The following is an 11044-nucleotide window of genomic DNA, read 5'->3' as shown; positions in this document are numbered from 1 at the left end:
AATAAATTAAAGATTTGACCTGAAACCATAAGATTCTTAGAATAAAAGATAGGAAATGAACTCCTTGACAGTGGTCACAGAGACAATTTTTAGGATATGGCTCCAAAAGCACAAGTAAAAAAGGAAAAATCAAAAAATTGGATTACATAAAATTTAAAAACCTCTGCACAACAAAAGAAGCAATCCATCAATGAAAAGGCATCACACAGAATGATACAAAATATCTGTGAACCATATATGATAAAATATTTGTAAACCATTTATTAGAGAAGGGGTTGAAACCCATAGATACAAAGAACTCATACAACTCAAGAACAAAGCAACAAACAAGCTAATAAATAGTGGGCGGAAGACCTGAAGAGAAATTTTTCCAAGAAGACATCCAAATGGCCAACAGATATGTGAAAAGGTCCTGAACAACACTAACAACCCGGGAAATGCAAAAGGAAAACCAAAATGAGATTCACCCTACACCTTCAGAATGGGCACCATCAAGAAGACAAAAGATAACATGTTGGTGACGACATGTAGAAAAAGGACCATTATACACTCATTGAGGAATGTAAATTCTCTTAGCCATAATTAAAAATAGTATGGAATTCCTCAAAACGCTATTAATACGACTGCTGTATGACCCAGCAATACTAGTTCTGCCTATATATGCAGTGGAAATAAAAACAAGATCTTCAAAGATACCTGCACCTCCGCATTTATAGCAGTATTTTTCACAAGAGCTAATAAATACTATCTTATAAACCTAACAGAGGTCTGTTACCTAAGGAAGATCTCATGGCCCCATCGAAACAGACCTGTCACCCATTATTATACATTTTTCAGAAGCAATACCTCACATAGCACGCCTGCACAGAGGCCGCACATCTGTTTGTACTGCACTTCTTTCCTGGGCAGGAGAAAAGCCCTCACATACTTTCCCAGAGGTGCAGTAATTTCCCTCAGCTCAGTCCTGCCCATGTGGAAGCCATTGAAAGCTTAGGCAAAGCCTTCAAATACCTCTTCACTTACAGTTCTTAACTAAATGAAATAATTCATCTCACTGAGCAGATTTCACACTCAAAATATCATTAAGGATCCAATGAATTGCCAAAGATAATCTGTAATTGTAATGACATCTATTTTGGATCAGCTTACTCAAGTCTGATATCAATCAGGCAAATCAATAATCAGCGCTATTACGCATGTTGCTATTCATTTAATCACATCACGAAGACCAAAACATTTGTAAAACCTGGCGAGAGTTGAGAACTCTGCCTATCCTACTATTCATTTTCTCTCATGGTCTTTAAGGTTTCCAGAAAAATACCAGAATTAAAGTAACTCTAACCATTCTACTCCATCTATTATGTCACCTCATATAACCAAAAATCATGAGAACAGAAAATGGAAAGTAGGAAAGGATGTATACCAGTTTTCCCTATTTATTCTTCATTTTAGGAATATTGAATATCAGTATTCTATTATTACAATGAATTCTCACACAAGTCTCCTCTTATCAAATATGAACAGATGCTGAAATATCAGAAAAATTTGATAGTGTGAACCACTGGCTATGTAAACCAAGGTAAATTTGCTGGATTTAATACAGGAAAGAAAGAGGTTTAAGTCTCACAGTCTCAGAAACTACTATTGGTTGTGACATGGAATTTGAATGCATCTCCCAACAAAAATCCCCATTGGACACTAAAGGCCAGAAACCACATCATTAGACTCATAAGTAAGTGGCACTGCAGGGCCCACATCCTTCAGTCTATTCAACTTTATGATCAAAACCACCTCTTTCTTTCAAAGACTACAGCTGGTGGAGATAAGGATGTCACCAAAACTTTATTAGATGGTTAGCACTAAAGAGACCTTAAACAAACATTACATGTCTCAGACTGGTATTTCCAGAAGGCAAAATTAGACCAACTGCATAGCTTTGTTTCCATCCAAATGTCCAAACCCTACCTCTGTTTACTTCCCCTCGGGTCAGAAACAAAAATATCGATCTCCATCATGTCATTGCATTAAAATAGTTAGTAGACAGGGGTTTTATACTCATGGCGCCTCTGCCAGGTGTTTCTAATGGCTCACTATCAGAATCAAGAAGAAGCCGAAAGTTTCTAAAACTTAATGGTTCACAAATGCATGTGGACAGATTAATAAATGATAAGACCTCCCTCATGTAGACTGAAAGTTATGAAGCTGCAAGACTTAAATATATAGTTTGTGTGGACTTGTATCACCTCTTAGACAAATGTGGTATATTACCTACGTCAAATTAAACCTTGTTTGTCCAAACGCAGTGTAAAATTTGTAGCAGTCTGTTCATATGCTCAGTATTGTGCATTCAGACAATTTTGAAGGTAAAATATTTTTAAAAATCTCAGATTCTCAGGCAGAGCCAGGATGGTGGTGTGAGTAGAGCAGTGGAAATCTCCTTCCAAAACAACGTATATCCATGAAAATCTAACAAAGACAACTCTTCCTAAAATAGAGACCAGAGGACACAGGACAACATCCAGACCACATCCACACCTGTGAGAACCCAGCACCACGTGAAGGGGGAGCAGAAGGCCACAAACCAACAAGAAGGAAAGCTCTCCCAGGTGTCACTCATACCAGTTCTGCAAACTATCTCTATGACCATGAAAAGGCAAAAATACAGGCAGACAAAGATCACAGAGACCACACCTGAGAAGGAGACAGACCTAACCAGTCTTCCTGAAAAAGAATTCAAAATAAAAATCGTGAACATGCTAACAGAGATGCAGAGAAAAATGCAAGAGCAATGGGATGAGATGCACAGAAAAATGCAAGAGCAATGGGATGAAGTCCGGAGGGAGATCACAGATGTCAGGAAGGAGATCATGGAAGTGAAACAATCCCTGGAAGGATTTATAAGCAGAATGGATAATATGCAAGAGGCCATTGAAGGAATAGAAACCAGAGAACAGGAACATATAGAAGCTGACATAGAGAGAGACGAAAGGATCTCCAGGAATGAAACAACACTAAGAGAACTATGTGACCAATCCAAAGTAATAATATTCGTATTATAGGGGTACCAGAAGAAGAAGAAAGAAGAAAAGGGATAGAAAGTCTCTTTGAAGAAATAATTGCTGAAAACTTCCCTAAACTGGGGGAGGAAATAAACGAACAGACCACGAAAATACACAGAACCCCCAACAGAAAGGATCCAAGGAGGACAACACCAAGACACATAATAATTAAAATGGCAAGGATCAAGGACAAGGAAAGAGTTTTAAAGGCAGCTAGAGAGAAAAAGGTCACCTATAAAGGAAAACCCATCAGGCTATCATCAGACTTCTCAACAGAAACCCTACAGGCCAGAAGAGAATGGCATGATATATTGAATGCAATGAAACAGAAGGGCCTTGAACCAAGGATACTGTATCCAGCATGACTATCATTTAAATATGATGGTGGGATTAAACAATTCCCAGACAAGCAAAAGCTGAGGGAATTTGCTTCCCACAAACCACCTCTACAGGGCATCTTACAGGGACTGCTCTAGATGGGAGCACTCCTAAAAAGAGCACAGAACGAAACACACAACATATGAAGAATGGAGGAGGAGGAATTAGAAGGGAGAGAAAAAAAAAATCTCCAGACAGTGTATATAACAGCTCAATAAGCGAGCTAAGTTAGGCAGTAAGATACTAAAGAAGCTAATCTTGAACCTTTGGTAACCACGAATCTAAAGTCTGCAATGGCAATAAGTACATATCTCTCAATAGTCACCCTAAATGTAAATGGACTGAATGCACCAATCAAAAGACACATAGTAATAGAATGGATAAAAAAGCAAGACCCATCTATATGCTGCTTACAAGAAACTCACCTCAAACCCAAAGACATGAACAGACTAAAACTCAAGGGATGGAAAAACATATTTCATACAAACAACAGTGAGAAGAAAGCAGGTCTTGCAGTACTAATATCAGACAAAATAGATTTCAAAACAAAGAAAGTAAGAAGAGATAAAGAAGGGCACTACATAATGATAAAGTACTCAGTCCAACAAGAGGATATAACATTTCTAAATATATATGCACTCAACACAGGAGCACCAGCATTTGTGAAACAAATACTAACAGAACTAAAGAGGGAAATAGACTGAAATGCATTCATATTAGGAGACTTCAACACACCACTCACCCCAAAGGATAGATCCACTGGGCAGAAAATAAGTAAGGACACACAGGCACTGAATAGCACACTAGAACAGATGAACCTAATAGACATTTATAGAACTCTACATCCAAAAGCAACAGGATACACATTCTTTTCAAGTGCACATGGAACATTCCCTAGAATAGACCACATACTAGCTCACAAAAAGAGCCTCAATAAATTCCAAAATATTGAAATTCTACCAACCAATTTTTCAGACTACAAAGGTATAAAACTAGAAATAAATTCTACAAAGAAAACAAAAAGGCTCACAAACACATGGAGGCTTAACAACATGCTTCTAAATAATCAATGGATCAATGAACAATTCAAAATATAGATCAAGGAAATATATAGAAACAAATGACAACAACAACACAAAGCCCCAACATCTGCGGGATGTAGCAAAAGCAGTCTTAAGAGGAAAGTATATAGCGATCCAGGCACACTTGAAGAAGGAAGAACAATCCCAAATGAATAGTCTAACATCACAATTATCAAAACTGGAAAAAGAAGAACAAATAAGGACTAAAGTCAGCAGAAGGAGGGACATAATAAAGATCACAGAAGAAATAAACAAAATCGAGAAGAATAAAAGAATAGCAAAAATCAACAAAACGAAGAGCTGGTTCTTTGAGAAAATAAACAAAATAGATAAGCCTCTAGCCAAACTTATTAAGAGAAAAAGAGAATCAACACAAATCAACAGCATCAGATATGAGAACGGAATAATCATGACAGACTCCACAGAAATACAAGGAATTATTAAAAACTACTATGAAAACCTATATGCCAACAAGCTGGAAAACCTAGAAGAAATGGACAACTTACTAGAAAAATACAAACTCCCAAGACTGACCAAGGAAGGAACAAAAAAGCTAAACAAACCAATTACGAGAAAAGAAATTGAAACGGTAATTAAAAAACTACCCAAGAACAAAACCCCGGGGCCAGACGGATTTACCTCGGAATTTTATCAGACACACAGAGAAGACATAATACCCATTCTCCTTCAAGTTTCCCAAAAAATAGAAGAGGAGGGAATACTCCCAAACTCATTCTATGAAGCCAAGATCACCCAAATAGCAAAGCCAGGCAAACACCCCACCGAAAAAGAAAATTACAGACCAATATCCCTGATGAATGTAGATGCAAAAATACTCAATAAAATATTAGCAAACAGAATTCAACAGTATATCAAAAGGATCATACGCCATGACCAAGTGGGATTCATCCCAGGGATGCAAGGATGGTACAAGATTTGAAAATCCATCAACATCATCCACCACATCAACAAAAAGAAAGACAAAACCACATGATCATCTCCGTAGATGCTGAAAAAGCATTTGACAAAATTCAACATCCATTCATGATAAAAACTCTCAGCAAAATGGGAATAAAGGGCAAGTACCTCAACATAATAAAGGCCATATATGATAAATCCACAGCCAACATTATACTGAACAGTGAGAAGCTGAACGCATTTCCTCTGAGATCGGGAACCAGACAGGGATGCCCACTCTCCCCACTGTTATTTAACATAGTATTGGAGGTCCTAGCCATGGCAATCAGACAAAACAAAGAAATACAAGGAATCCAGATTGGTAAAGAAGAAGTTAAACTGTCACTATTTGCAGATGATATGATACTGTACATAAAAAACCCTAAAGACTCCACTCCAAAACTACTAGAACTGATATCGGAATACAGCAAAGTTGCAGGATATAAAATTAACACACAGAAATCTGTAGCTTTCCTATACACTAACAATGAACCAATAGAAAGAGAAATCAGGAAAACAATTCCATTCACAATTGCATCAAAAAGAATAAAATACCTAGGAATAAACATAACCAAAGAAGCGAAAACCTATACCCTGAAAACTACAAGTCACTCTTAAGAGAAATTAAAGGAGACACTAACAAATGGAAACTCATCCCATGCTCATGACTAGGAAGAATTAATATCGTCAAAATGAACATCCTGCACAAAGCAATATACAGATTTGATGCAATCCCTATCAAATTACCAGCAACATTCTTCAATGAACTGAAACAAATAATTCAAAAATTCATATGGAAACACCAAAGACCCCGAATAGCCAAAGCAATCCTGAGAAAGAAGAATAAATTAGGGGGGATCTCACTCCCCAACCTCAAGCTCTACTACAAAGCCTTAGTAATCAAGACAATTTGGTACTGGCACAAGAACAGAGCCACAGACCAGTGGAACAGACTAGAGACTCCAGACAGTAACCCAAACATATATGGTCAATTAATATTTGATAAAAGAGCCATGGACATACAATGGCAAAATGACAGTCTCTTCAACAGATGGTGCTGGAAAAACTGGACAGCTACATGTAGGAGAATGAAACTGGACCATTGTCTAACCCCATATACAAAAGTAAATTCAAAATGGATCAAAGACCTGAATGTAAGTCATGAAACCATTAAACTCTTGGAAAAAAACATAGGCAAAAACCTCTTAGACATAAACATGAGTGACCTCTTCTTGAACATATCTCCCTGGGCAAGGAAAACAACAGCAAAAATGAGCAAGTGGGACCACATTAAGATGAAAAGCTTCTGTACAGTGAAAGACACCATCAAAATAACAAAAAGGAACACTACAGTATGTGAGAATATATTTGAAAATGACAGATCCGATAAAGGCTTGACGTCCAGAATATACAAAGAGCTCACACGCCTCAACAAACAAAAAACAAATAACCCAATTAAAAAATGGGCAGAGGAACTGAACAAACAGTTCTCTAAAAAAGAAATACACACGGCCAACAGAAACATGAAACTATGCTCCACATCGCTAATTATCAGAGAAATGCAAATTAAAATTACAATGAGGTATCACCTCACACCAGTAAGGATGGCTGCCATCCAAAAGACAAACAACAACAAATGTTGGTGAGGCTGTGGAGAAAGGGGAACACTCCTACACTGCAGGTGGGAATGTAAATTAGTTCAACCATTGTGGAAAGCAGTATGTAAGTACATCAAAATGCTCAAAACAGACTTACCATTTGACCCCGGAATTCCACTCCTAGGAATTTACCCTAAGAATGCAGCAATCAAGTTTGAGAAAGACAGATGCACCCCTATGTTTATCGCAGCACTATTTACAATAGCCAAGAATTGGAAGCAACCTAAATGTCCATCAATAGATGAATGGATAAAGAAGATGTGGTACATATACACAATGGAATACTACTCAGCCATAAGAAGAGGGCAAATCCAACCATTTGCAGCAATATGGATGGAGCTTGAGGGTATTATGCTCAGTGAAATAAGCCAAGCGGAGAAAGAGAAATACCAAATGATTTCACTCATCTGAGGAGTATAAGAACAAAGGAAAAACTGAAGGAACAAAGCAGCAGCAGAATTACAGAATCCAAAAATGGACTAACAGGTACCAAAGGCAAAGGAACTGGGGAGGATGGGTGGGCAGGGAGTGATAAAGGGGTGGGGGGGAGAAGAAAGGGGTATTAAGATTAGCATGCATGTGGGGGAGGGAGAAAGGGGAGGGAGGGCTGTACAACACAGAGAGGATGAGTAGTGATGCTACATTTTGCTATGCTGATGGACAGTGACCGTAATGTGGTTTTTAGGGGGAACCTGATATAGGGGAGAGCATAGTAAACATAGTATTTTTCATGTAAGTGTAGATTAAAGATTTTTTAAAAAAGAGAAAAAAAAGAAAGAAAGAAAGAAAAGGGTGATTACTCCTTGATAGGATAAAACTACTGGTAAATTAAAGATTAACGCATGCTTTAAATATCCTTAATTTTGATCACTTAAAGGGTGTCAGATGATCGGCTATGGAGGTACTCTTTTCTGATAATATTACTTTCTCTTAATAAAAATAACTTTTAAAAAAAAAGCAGTTCCTGTGTGCTGACCTTCAATGAGTTCTACACAGTGGTATAGAGGGCATGTCAAAGTGTGGGCAAAGGGTCTGTTTGTTTTTATGCAGAAGATCAAGGCCTAGCTTGGCTACCCACAAAATGAACTAAGATACGATATGAGGAGGAGCTTCCGGCATCAGCACTCTCTGGAGGACTCGTGCCGGGGGATGATCATCAAAAGCCTCCACAGGGATCCGGATGATGCTGCGGTTGTGGCTGCGTCCATCCCACCATTTCCTGGACTTGCCACTGGAATGAGGAGGGAGATGTCTAGGCTGGCATGTGCATACAGTGAGACAACGAATTTGAGTGGATCTGTACTGTTGGAACTCAACCAGGAGTTGGGAGGGGTGCAAGTTGTAGCGCTCCAAAATCTTACAACTATAGACTATCTACTGTTAAAAGAACATATGGGATGTGAACAGATCTGAGAAATGGGTTGCTTTAATTTGTCTGATTTCTCTCAGACTGTCCAAGTACAGTGGGACAATATCCATCATATCATAAACAAATTTTCACAAATGCCTAGGGTGCTTAACTGGTTTTCTTGGCTTCACTGGAGAAGGCTGGTAATTATAGATTTGCTTTCTTTATGTCACCGTATTCCTATTATGTTAATATGTGTGCACAAGTTAGTTAGTAGTTTCAAACCTATACATGCTTAAGGTACTCTACAAGAAGATATGTCAAAGAAATAATCAATCCTCCCATGCTTTCTTCCATGTTACCTCTATAGCTTTTCTTCTTCCTTCCTAATTACAACCCTTAAATAGAATTCGTGCCTCATATCGAATTTACCGAGCATCATAATTCCTCCACTTGGTAGATACCTCGAGACAAGTGCTGGGCATAGAAGCCACAGGGCATAAATCTGCAAAGAAGTAAAAATCTAACCTTTTCAAACAATATGGCTTCTCTCACTTACCAAATTTACATTTCCCTGTATGGACCCGGAAGATGACTGGTTAGCCAGAGACGGGTAAGATTCCTCAAGAGACAAACAACCTAAGACAGACACAGTCACAGGGGGGCAATCAGGTGAGAAATCGGGGAAAACAGTGGTGAAGCTTAGAACCTCACCCACCCCCCTGCATCTGTGGATGTTTTATTGCCCTTGTCTAGCTCAAATTAGCACATAGTCTACAGGCACACACATGATCATCTACAATTGCTCTCTTATAACACTAATCTATGTTTTCCACCTTTATCTTGCATCTACCTATCACTTCAGCATTTTATTAAAAATAATAATAATAATAATAATAATAATAATAATAAAGGGGAAATGTGGGATTCACATATAAATCACGTATAAAAATCAAATGAATATTCATATTTGACCTGATTGTTTATAGTTCATAATGCATGATCAAAATCGAAAGTTTCTGTGATGACTGCCCTTGTACTGTTCACCATGTAAGAACTTATTCACTATGTAAGAATTCGTTCACCATGTAAGAACTTGTTCGTTACGCTACAGAAGATTGGAGACAGACGAGAATTAGGCTTGAGATGGATTAGTGATTGTGCATTGAGCATTGAACCCCCTATACAGAATTTTATTGTTGTTAACAACCATTTGATCAATAAACATGAGAGATGCCCTCTCAAAAAAAAAAAGTCTCAGATTCTGTGATGTATGCAATTCCCACCCTTCTTCTGCAACCTCTTCAAGGCAACTTTGATTTCCTTGTTCCTCAGACTGTAAATCAAGGGATTCAACATGGGAATCATCACTGTGTAGAAGACCGATGCAAGTCTGTCCAAATTGGAAGGACCCCCGGAGCTGGAACTCAAATAGACAAAGCTACCTGAGGTATAGAAGAGGGAAACTACTGTCAGGTGAGAAGCACAGGTGTTGAAAGCCTTGGACCTGCCTTTAGCTGTAGTAATCTTCATAATAGAGATGACAATATAGCCATAAGATACCATGACAGCAAGGGCATTTATTATCCCAAAGATCATTGCTAATATAGCAAGTAAGAGTTTGGCAAAGAAAATGTCAGAGCAGGACAGGACTAACAGCTGGGGCATGTCACAGAAGAAGTGGCGGATGACATTAGGCCCACAGAAGTGGAGTTGAAGAATGGCACACACTTGGGATACAGAACCAAAGATTCCAGCCATGTAGGATCCCAGCACCATCCCAACACAGAGGGTAGGTGACATGATTGATGAATAGAGAAGTGGATTACAAATGGCAGCATAGTGGTCATAGGCCATAGCTGTCATGAGACAAGTCTCAGTCAGTCCTGTGGTTGTAAAGAACAAGTACTGAATGGCACAACCCACTAGGGTGATAGTATGCTGTTCTTGGAAGAAGTCAGAGAGCATCTTGGGGGCTGTGGAGGTCACATAGCAGATGTCTAGGAAGGACAGGTTGCTGAGGAAGAAGTACATGGGTGTGTGGAGGTGGGAATCCATCCTTATTAGGATGATGAGACTCAGGTTCCAAATCAGAGTTGTAACGTAGATCACCAGGAACACAACAAAGAGCAGTGCTTTGAACCTGGAAAAATCGGAGAACCCCAAGAGGATGAAGTGGGTGAACTCCGTACTATTTTATCTTCTAATCATAGCCTTGGTGCTCCTAAGATCAGAAAAGAGGCAAGGTAGTGCATTGCTGATTCAAGTGAAATGTGACAACATTACAATTCTCTATGTGCCAGCTTTTTGTGTCACTGAGCACCAGAAAAAGGGAAATGCTTACTGTCCTGGTGCAAAAACCATGGCTTTTCATCTCGAATTGTTAAGGAGTATCTGTTCAGTGTCAGGTTCTCTATTAATACAGGAGGTGCCATGAGTATTGAAGATATATGTACAAATTTTCTTAGACTATAAGACAGCAATAGATTATTATACATGTGTTTATTAAACTGATTATTATATATGAAGTAAAGATAATTGATGAAATTAAAAGAGTTTTTT

At 38.4% G+C, this 11044-nt stretch overlaps 1 pseudogene; it reads right to left on the bottom strand.

The window, feature by feature from the left end:
* Positions 1 to 9739: 9739 nt before the first annotated feature.
* Positions 9740 to 10693, bottom strand: LOC140847628 (olfactory receptor 5AN1-like; annotated as a pseudogene).
* Positions 10694 to 11044: the final 351 nt, after the last annotated feature.

The sequence above is a fragment of the Manis javanica genome, unplaced genomic scaffold (assembly GCF_040802235.1).
Source record: "Manis javanica isolate MJ-LG unplaced genomic scaffold, MJ_LKY HiC_scaffold_25, whole genome shotgun sequence".
Classification (NCBI taxonomy): Eukaryota; Metazoa; Chordata; class Mammalia; order Pholidota; family Manidae; genus Manis; species Manis javanica.
The sequence above is the reverse complement of the archived record's forward strand: the minus strand, read 5'-3'. Positions and strand labels throughout refer to the sequence as shown.